Source organism: Bombus vosnesenskii, unplaced genomic scaffold (genome assembly GCF_011952255.1).
Source record: "Bombus vosnesenskii isolate JDL3184/JDL3185 unplaced genomic scaffold, Bvos_JDL3184-5_v1.1 scf7180000014788, whole genome shotgun sequence".
In the NCBI taxonomy this organism is placed as follows: Eukaryota; Metazoa; Arthropoda; class Insecta; order Hymenoptera; family Apidae; genus Bombus; species Bombus vosnesenskii.
This window is the reverse complement of record NW_022883644.1, coordinates 20,632-32,041: the sequence shown is the minus strand read 5'-3', so window position 1 is coordinate 32,041 and position 11,410 is coordinate 20,632. Positions and strand designations below refer to the sequence as shown.

The window sequence follows — 11,410 nt, the reverse complement described above, 5'->3', positions numbered from 1 at the left end:
TCGGATCGCAAGATTCCATCTTGATCGATCAGCAATGAGTCAACTACGTGAAAAATAACTTTTTTTTATATATATTTTACGTGAAGGAAATCGGCACGGACGCCAGGCCGCTTCTGATAACCGTCCCGGCTGCGATCGAGAGAGGCCCGGAAACCGCTGTGAACGTCGCAACGGGGCCTCCCCCGCTGATGGGACGGTGTGTGGCCATTGTCACATCGCGCCTCGTCGCCGGAGCCGCCGTGCCAGGCAGCCCGGTTTCCCTACCGGACTGCTTGGCGGCCCCGAGGCCGAGCGCCCAAGCCCGAACCCCATGGTGGGCGCGGCGCGCCCGGCGCACTTCGCCAACGCCACACGGAATCCCAGGCGATCACCCATCCAAGTACTATCCCTGCACGCCGCTGCTTAACTTTCGTGATCTAACGAGAACGAGTGCACTCAGCGCGGCCAGGGCGTTGGCTGCTTTCACTTGAACTGGAATGCATTTAACTATGTGTACTGCTTCTCCTACGACCAAAGCCATGTGTCCTGGAGTTTTGGTTATTGCATACGCAAATTCACCAGGTAATATAGTTGCTAGACTTAATGCATTCTCTATTATTTTCTTTTCCGAGATGTATCTTAGTGTCAATATATCCTGATAGAGTGCCGTTATTTGCCTTCTGACAGTTTCTCTACGTAAATGAATTTTGAGTTAACGTATGCGAATATATCCAAATTTTCGACTGCTGTTTTACGTTTGCGTATAAATGTATTTCCTTTAGTCGTTTCTAGGAGAAAGAGCTTGGGGTGTTCTATAATACAGGGTGTACATGGATAACAGGGTGTATCCGCACAAAGGCTGTTCTCCAGCCTTGGTTAGCATAAAGGTAATTTCTTGAGTCGTAAAGGCAAAACCCGGTAGCGTCGGGTTGCTATTGGTTTTTATTTCTTGAATTTTTGTGGCGATTCCTTTGTACAAGACGTCATATTGGTCGAACTTACATAGAAATAGTGGATGTGGCTGCCAATAGGTGTATCCATCTTCTGAATCCAAACAAGTTCCTTTATTAATAGCGCATTCATTAAACTATTCATTAGACTTATTCATTAGACTAGCACTATTCATTAAACTTATTTAACGAATAGTAAGTTTAATGAATAGTATGATTTACGAATAATAAGTTTAATGAATGCTATTAATAACGTTTTTGTGTTTAAACGAATCCACGGTCAACGGAATAACTCTTTACTAAGCGTAGACTAATCTTAGGCGCAAAAATACGATTGTTGAAAATGCTCGATGTGTTACTCTCCAAGACAATCGCACGAATGCCAGCCTCGTGGAGATTTTTCTCGCTGTACGATTGCATTTGCTTTCTATACTCGTTTGGAAGCATCGAGAAAGTTCCAAACGCCGTTGCTAGGCAGTTTGTGCCTGAAGTTTGATACATACTCGTTGGAAACATCGAGAAAGTTCCAAACACCGTTGCTAGGCAGTTTCTACCTCGAGTTTGATTATTAATACAATGTATGTCCCATTGTATCAGCACCTCCGAGGCAACATCACACGTGGCTAGGCCCGCTCCCGAGGCCGCATGCCGCCACTACCACATTTCTCGGAAAACCCATACACTCCAGACCTCCGTTAGGCAAAACGTCCATCCCGTGACCGTGGCTATGTTCGGCGACCAATTGTCACCTCGAACCCAATCTCGTTATCACAAATCTTGAACAATTACAGCTAGGATAAAATCTAGGCTAGAGTAGAGGATGTTCCCAAAATTTCCAAGAAAAGGCTTCGGCTTTCCTTTCATCTCCGATATATATAAAAAAAGATAGGCGAATGAACAATACTTTATTCAAAAGGCGAAGTTACACTTCAATAGTGTTGAAGTGGTTACCACTTCTAGGAAAACTCTACATCTGGTCTTTTTTAGTTTTCTCAAGCACTGAAGCCATCGACAGCGTGTAGACAAAAGACTGCGACGAAGTCAGGCCATAAACAGTAGATAGGCGACGTTGGCTTCGGGGTTTTTCAGTTATTAGGTAACACAGCTAGCGTGCGGATCTGGACCAGCTCAAATTGTATTTTACTTATTACACTTCTATTTAAATATATTTTCTACCTTACAATTTATCCACGTGTTTTCTCTGTTTACACACCGAATAACCTCAACAGGTTATGGGCCCAGGGCTGTAAATTGCAAGGTAGCAACATGAAGTGAATAAATTGTTAAAGTGATGTGCTTAGTAAAATAAGGGATAGTGCTAAAATGGAATCAGCAAGTGCGAAGTTCGAGATGTTACGCGGCGAAGAAAATTGGCTCCAGTGGCGTTTTGTTATGCGTACACTTTTGGAGGAAGATGACGTCCTGATCAACGTGTGTGAAGGGAATTTGTGTCATCCAGGTAACAGCGCGGAGAAAGAAATCGCTCGTAAAAGATTTTTGAAAGCAGATCGATTAGCGAGAAAATTAATCGTGACCTCAGTAGAAAAGAAACCGTTGGATCTTCTTTTATGTTGCACGACAGCACATGAAATGTGGAAAAAGCTGAATACAGTATATGACAGAGAATTTAAATATGGTCCAGAAGCAGTTCTTCGATTTTAAATGGGAAGAATCTGAAAATGTCTCTTACAACCTGTCAAAGTTGGAACTCATAGCGGCGAAGATGAAAGTCCTTGGGAGTGAAATTGGCGAGAAAATACTGATAGCACGCATTTTATCAGTGTTGCCAAACAAATTCGATCATGTTCGCAGTGCGTGGGATTCCGTGGAAGAAGAAAAGAAGACCTTAGACAGGCTTAGTACCAGGCTGATGACGGAAGAAATTAGATGGAAGAAAGACGACCAGGAAACATCGGTGGCACTGGTAACAAAAGGTAATAATTATAAAAGGGAACAGCAGAAGCAGTCAAGTAAACGTGAATACGAGAAACAAGGACCAAGTTGCTTTAACTGTGGAAAAGTTGGCCATCTAAAGAAGGATTGCTTTAGATGCTTTATATGCAAAAGGAAAGGCCACACCAGCAAAAAATGTTTTAAAAATAACAAAAGAAGCAACAGTAGAGACAACCAGGAACCTAGAAACCAAAATCGGGATCACAGCAGAATTGGTCTATTAGGAAGTACCTCAGCGATACAAACGGCAAACCCTGATGTTTGGATAATCGACTCAGGAGCTACGGATCACATGACAGGACGACGGGAATGGTTCAGCGTTTTCGAAGAATTCGATAACACGGTGAAGGTAGAGATCGGCGATGGTTCATGGATGCGTGCGGCAAAGGAAAAATCAGAGTAGAGACTTTTGTGGACGGCAAATGGGTAACATGTACAATGAACGATGTTCTATACGTACCAGGTATGAAAAGAAATCTGTTTTCGATTAGATCTGTCGCAAGAAGGGGCATAGATTTTTGTATTTCAAAGGAAGGGACCAATTGCATATTTTTACAAAATCAGAAAATAATAGCAAGAGGTTCGGTTATCGGAAATTTGTATAAAGTAGATATGCGAGTTATCATACCGTCAGTTTGTAATTTTAGCAATAGAGCGGAGTCAAACGCGGACACATTGCAGTTATGGCACGAACGGCTATGTCATCAGAACATCAGACATGTTAAAGAATTCTTAAAGAATTCAAATATGAAAGTTGTAGAGGATAATAACTTTTTCTGTGAACATTGCGCGTACGGGAAACCGCCGAATCTAGAAAAGTTTAGGGTTTTCCGTACTGAGTGCTTTGCTCACATACCTGCGGAGAAAAGGACAAAACTTGACAAAGAGGCTAACAAAGGATATTTGGTAGGCTATTTAGATGACAGACGAGGGTATCGAGTGTACGTGCCAACAGTAAAAAATGTAATATTAAGCCGTGACGTAATATTTAAGCCTGAACTAGAAAATGCGGAATTCGTAAAATTAAGTTTACCGAAAATTGTCGAGCGCGAAGATGTGAGTGCGCAGAGCGATAGAGCATGTACGTATGAAAGTGCAGAGAGTGAACATGAAAAACAACCTCATGGAACTAGCGACAATGTGAGACAATTGAGAGATAGAGATAAGATCAAACGAACCGATTTTTATGATAACCCAGTAACGTACGTAGCGGAAAAATTACCGGTGGATTTTAACGAAGCGATGAGATCCGAAAAGAAAGAGTTATGGGAAACAGCTATGAATGATGAAATGAAATTGCACCATGAAAATAAGACGTGGATACTTGTAGAAAAACCTAAAGATCAGAAGGTACTTAGCAATAGGTGGGTTTTAACGATAAAGCTAAATCCGGACAACTCGGAACGATATAAAGCGCGACTTGTAATAAAAGGGTGTTCACAGAAAGAAGACATAGATTATAAGGAAACATATAGTCCCGTTGCTCGATTTGACACAATTAGATTAATGCTCAGTATTGCAGCCAAAAATAATTTACACCTCGGACAGTTCGACATTAAAACCGCATTCTTATATGGAAGTCTGAAAGAAGATATTTATATGAAACAACCTAAAGATGATGATGATGGTACAAATCGGGTTTGTAAATTGCTAAAAAGCCTATATGGCTTAAAGCAGTCTCCAAGATGTTGGACGGAACGTTTCACAAAATTTATCTCGAACTTAAAATTTTATCAGAGTAACGCAGATCCTTGTTTTTATATTTATACAGAAGACGACAAATTAATGTTGATGACCATATACGTAGACGATGGACTGGTAGCAGCTTCAGACGAATCTTTAATTGATAAATTCTTCGATGATTTAAATAAAGAATTCAAAATTACGAGTTCGAAAGAAGTAAAGAGTTTTCTTGGACTTGAAATTAATAGATTAGAAGATGGTTCAATATTCATTCATCAGAGTAGGTATATCGAAAACATATTGGAAAAATTTAATATGAATGAGGCAAAGTGTTTCTACACCTATCGAGACTAATTGGAACGAAAGTAACATAGGCGATAATGATTGTAACGCACCATACAGAGAAGCCGTAGGGAACTTAATCTTTTTACAAACCGGAAGTAGGCCAGATATTAGTTTTGCAATAAATATAGCGGCGAGACACTTAGAGAATCCAAACCCGTATCAATGGAAATTAGTCAAACGAATTTTGCGCTACATAAAAGGGACCGCAGACATGGGACTCTTATATACAAAAGCAGGCAGTCTCGAAACCTTTAGCGACGCTGACTATGCAGGCGACAAAGAAACAAGAAAGTCGACATCAGGCGTTGTATGTAAGTATGCGAATGCGGCCATCACATGGCAATGTAAGCGACAACAATGTATAGCTCTATCTACGACCGAAGCTGAATATGTCAGTGCAGCCTCAGGAGCGAAAGAAATTATGTGGCTAAAGAAAATATTTCTTGAATGTAAATTAGAGATCCTTAAGTATATGCTATGTGTAGACAATACTAGTGCCGTGAAATTAATTAAGAATCCAGAATTCCATCAAAGAAGTAAGCATATTGACGTAAGATATCATTTCTTGCGAGATTTATACAATAGAGGCGAAATTGATATAACGTATGTAACAAGCGAAGAGCAATTGGCAGATATATGTACAAAGGCGTTGCCAAAACCGAGATTTGAATATTTAAGGAAAAAGTTAGGTTTGAAAAGTAAAAAAGATATTAAGAGGTAATTGTTTGTAAACATGTAGAGTTTTTAGGGAGGGTGTCGAAGTGATTATTACTTCTCAAAAAAAAAGAGGAAAAACTCTACATGATCTGTTTAGTCTTCTAGTTTTTTTTTTGTGTAATAAATTAATTTGTATGGAAAAGAGAAAGGCGGCTGGCAAATGTACTTGAGAAGGCATTGACAAATTAATTTTCAGATATTTACCGCAAGAGTTAGAAAATATTAAGAGATAATTTGTAAATTTGAGATAATTGTTTGTAGGGATGTAGAGTTTTAGGGAGGGTGTTGAAGTGGTTACCACTTCTAAGAAAACTCTACATCTGGTCTTTTTTAGTTTTCTCAAGCACTGAAGCCATCGACAGCGTGTAGACAAAAGACTGCGACGAAGTCAGGCCATAAACAGTAGATAGGCGACGTTGGCTTCGGGGTTTTTCAGTTATTAGGTAACACAGCTAGCGTGCGGATCTGGACCAGCTCAAATTGTACTTTTACTTATCACACTTCTATTTAAATATATTTTCTACCTTACAATTTATCCACGTGTTTTCTCTGTTTACACACCGAATAACCTCAACATATGCATATCCTGAGTTCGGCGGATTCCTGGCTTCTGGGCGACGTTACAAACTGATCGATCCCCTGATTTCTGTTACGATAATAGGGGTGGTTCAATTGAGTTTACACTAAATTAACAGGTATAAATTAATGTTTATTTCAACAACTTCGTAAAGAGGTAGTTACGCTGGTGCGTACGTACAAGTTAAGTAAGCGATTGATTTAAGGGTAGAAACCCGAAAAAGGTATGTTGACTATTCTAACGATGAAAAATAAGTAAAGTTCTGTGACGATGCTCTGTCGGAGGAAAGCTAGTGATAGGTGTGTCTAACCATCGGATTTGTTGATGATAATGTTGGTTAGGAGAGCGAGGACAGTAGACATTGCTTCTGATTGAAATTGAACTTCGTATAAGTTGATGGAAATTTTATTGTATAAATCCAACAGAGTGTCGGTTCAAAGTGTTACAACAGAATAATGTGTTGAGCGCTAATTTAGGAGGGTTTTTATATGGAGGTTTTAGTCCCTTTGGAGGGGCTGTTTTGTTATTATTTCGATAGCTATGGCATGCAGGATGTTTCGTCTACTTTATTACTGTTTCTGAGCGGGTGGCCTTTCTTGAGCGTGTGACACTTCCACCGGTATGTCGGTTGACGTCCACGGTTCGGCTAGCAAAAAAGAAATAAATCGTAAAACTAAAGGATCGTTCAAAATTGACACTTTATACGTTCGTTCAAGTTTGTATAACGAGATTGCGATATTAATTACACTATGTTACGTAGATATTAGTCTATATTCACTATTTACTGAAACTGTAGTAAGACTGACTAAACTTCGATTTTGATGTTTTTTGCGTATGTCGTGCAAATCTATATTTTGAAAAATCTTTTCCTATCCATACAAGGACTGAACTTGCTTAATTTCCGAGATATTCGCGAAAAACTGCCGGTATCGCTTGAATGAATTCTGCCTATAGTTGTGCGTCCGTGCAACCTATGCGTAGGTTGCTACCGGATACAGTATTTTGTTCATAGTATATGTAGGTATGATAGGGGGAGATTGAAAGATTACGGGAGATTAAAAGATTACGGGAGATTGAAAGATTACGGGAGATTGAAAGATTACGGGAGATTGAAATATTATTTAACTGCCAGGTAAAGAGAGACGTCCGCTTGAACTCGCTGACTAAGCCCTCTTGTCTTCATGTAGGCATTCTCTGCAAACACACACATACATTCTTTTATGCAAAAACTGCCTAGGTCGAGTTCACCGTCAAGCCACAAAAACGCGTGTGCTCGGCAAAAACAGAATAAGCCGATGAACCACCAATCAACGAAATAAACTTGATCATTACAATAGACAATATAGAGGAAATTTATGTCGATTTTTCCCTAACAATAAATAATGTCAATGTCTGCGTACATTTATTGTACAATTACATTATTTATATAAATGTTCTTATGCTGTACAATTACATATATGTCGAGTCAAAGTCCCAATGTGGGCCCGAGACGTCCTCGTGGCGGGGGCTTGGGACAGTTAAGGATTCCTCACTGAAGCTATCCATTTTTTTACTCTGAAGTTATTTTTATTGACACACACAAAAATGTTACAGAGTTGACACAAACTCACAATGATCACACACTCGCAACGTTACAGACGTCGTTCGTGGAAAAATGGGTCTCTCCTGTCTTCCTGTAACTGGGACAAAGACTGTTTATCTGTTGAAGGATTTTAGGTAACTAGATATTAGTGTTTATAACGGTCCTCGGGCTAGCCGATCACGTACTGCGGAGACGCGTCGGCATCTGATAAACATCCTGCCCGGAGAATAGGATCTGCGTGTGGCGAGCTACGGGACAGAAACCGTTGGAATGTTTACTGCCACGTGCCGCTACAAATCTTTCTTTTAAGAAGAGCTATAGGGTTACTCAATGCCTTTGTTAGACGGAGGGTTCGTCCCGTTGACCGCGGCTACGTTCGGCGACTAATTGTCGCCTTGAGCCCAAGCTCATTGTCACAAGTCTCAAACAAATACAATTGGGTGGGATGACGGCAAATCGTTTAATTACAACTGTAGATTTTAATTACAATGTTTTTATGGATTTTCCCGAGGTTTCAGAGGGAAGGCACCGATGTCCTCTTATCTCCGACATGTATTTAAATAATGTAGGGAATTTTGCTTCTGTTATTTCTACATTGCAACTACACGAACACTTCTGTTTTTCACTATACATTCATAGATACATGTATCTTAAATGTTATACATACTTTGCATGTATCATGTTTAATGTATGATGTGTGCATAAAGATCTTGTTAAGACGGCTTGTTAAAATTGTACTTACATATCTATTTAATCAATCTTAAAGTGCAAATATTATACGTTTATATTCTTAAATATTCGCGCAAGGATGTGCGCAGGTACCATGTTGTACTGCTGAATTGTAGCCAATCAACGAGCAGTACTGTAAGCAATTCTAAGTAATAGTGGTTGACCGACACGAGGCATCACACAGTCGTTTTGTGGATTCGCACATGGTCACATGTGCGTCAGGTTGAAGGATGCCTACAATATGGATATATATATCAGTTAATAATGAATGCTAAACAAAGAATTATAAAGTTAATCTGTTAAATTTTGATAGAAGAGAATGTACTAATATAAAAGATGTAACACTTGACCAACCATTGATTTATTTAAGGTAAATATTTTATATATGCTTATAGAACCAAAGATTTTGCTTAAGTTATTCTAATATGAAACAGATATGTTTTATGTAATTTAACCTATTGTTACGCCATGCGGCTTGCCATAGATCATATTCTTCACTGTCGGTCGCGGCACTATAATGTCGCGGACGGATCGTCGCGGCTGCCCGGCAAAACAAACATTGTAGCGGCAAGCGCATGGTTCATTAAGCAGAGCGACCTCCAGAAACGTCGATTCGTGGCCGTTATTTGATCTGGCGTAAAAGAAGGTGGCGTGATCCGAAGGTAGTGGGGGTCGCCTTCCAGAAAGAATCAGAACGTTTCGAGAAGCCAAACAGTCTACACATCTTTTGTATCGCGCATTCCATAGTAACATTTCCTTTGTTGTTCCATTTATATTTTATAGTTAATAAGTTGTGCAATAAACATTAATTTAGTTGTGTTGATTCTGTGAGATTTCATTGAACTACCCTTATTATCATAATCGAAATAAGGGAATCGATCAGTTCGTGGCGTCGATTGTTCAATCGTAACGAGAACTTACAACTCTCGTTGACGTGATATCTCGCGATCGCGTCTCTCCGCGAATGATCGAAACACCTATATTATTGTTGTATACCAAATATATCGAACCATATGTATAATAGATAAATAGATAAGATCGTAGATCCAGACGGTCTAGACGTAGATCAAGATCGTAGATAAGAGAAATAAACGTGTAATATGTATTCAAAAATACAGAATTTATGTTCTTAATTCAATTGTATCTTTATTAACTGTGTAGGTAGGTTCGTACTTCTTTATCTAATACTAATACACGACTACTAAGGAATATGTACAAAACCGAAGAAAATTAAGTAATAAAATACCTATTTGTGATTATTGGTATGGGCCTACGTGAGGATCGATAACAATAACGATAACTTTGCAATTTTCATAGTTCAGTTTGCGATGCGATATACGAAATTTATTTAATTTCTATCCTTATTGACACAAGATAATAGGTTTCAAAGGTTCATTTTTAATTGTAAAATATTTTCTTATTCCTATTTTTTTAATTAAAACTTACAAATTTGCCATATTATCGTAGTACCTTTTTACCACACTTCGTCATATTATATAACAAGAACAAAATTTCTTGTCTATAAAAAAATAAAAAGACATCCCAGTGTAAATATTATATTAGCAGGAAATACGTTCAAACAGTGCTTAACCAACCACCACCAGTTACCAACCACCCTGTATATATATGATTATATGCTCTCTTTATATCATAGTCTTGTAAAATTCCATAGTAAAATTACAATATAAATTTGTTTATGTTGCAGAATAAATAAAGGTAGCACCCGTGTATAGACGTATGTATAGATTCTTATGGAATCAGAAGATTGAACTGCCAAGATTGTTTCAAATGTATTCCAGCAGTAGTTAATGATATCCATATTGCTCATATATCACTGTTACATTTCGTAAATTAAATTGTGAGTATAGATATACAATTGTATTAGATATGAAATAACAGACAGGAAACCACTAATATTGGTACACAGGTTTTGAAGCACGTAGTTACTTATATATACAAACAATTTTTCAATGTGTTAATATATGTTAAAACCTATCTTTATTTGTATTAACATTAATAGATGATAAGAAAGCATTGAAGTATTAAACCTTTATTTGCTCTTCTACTTTTTGTCATAACTTATTTGTACAATTATTATTATTATCAAATGTACAATAATCTACATCTTCATTAATGGTAAAAATTTTTGATCCGCCAAAAATTGTATCAAGTGAAATTATATTTTAATAATCCAAACTATGTGAAGCGCTGATGGATTATTTTGTTTAAAGATGTCAACATTTCTTTTATAAATGTAAAAATATTACAACATTGCATTGTTAAACTTGAGAATGTTCTCTTTTTATGCAGATCAGATCGCTTTAAAATTATTTTTTTCTATATATTCTGAAACATTGATTATGGAATTCGTTAAGATTTTAAGAACAAAACCAATTTAATTGATCAATGATTAACAGAAGAGTGTGCTTTAATCATGTATGTTAGGTAACATTCCGCCAAAAAATTTTAGCAAGTGAAACAAGATATATCCTGAAAATATTCTGAATGTTATAGCTATAAATACATTTATAATTTATCAATAAATTACGGTATAAAGATAATACAATTTTTTATTTTAATGCTGTAAGTTATTTGTTTTTATCAAAATTTTCTTATTTAAAAGCATTTGATGAAATTCGAACAAATAATGACAAAATATTGTAACATTTTAACTTAATTGCATGTATTAAATATATAATTCAATACGGTACTCTTATTAAATAATCATGTTTCAATTTTAATTTTTCCATTTATCTAACTTCCCTTAATTTCTTAGGGTGCTCAAAGTCTTTGGATCTCCAGAAACCTATGTACGGATTTCGTGTTATTCAACTAAACCTATTCTCCTGTATAGTAAATCATTATAAATCTTCTCTTATGTTGGTATGGTGAGTC

General features: G+C 37.5%; 1 pseudogene; it reads right to left on the bottom strand.

The window, feature by feature from the left end:
* Nucleotides 1-339: 339 nt before the first annotated feature.
* LOC117240562 lies at nucleotides 340-457 on the bottom strand (annotated as a pseudogene).
* Nucleotides 458-11,410: the final 10,953 nt, after the last annotated feature.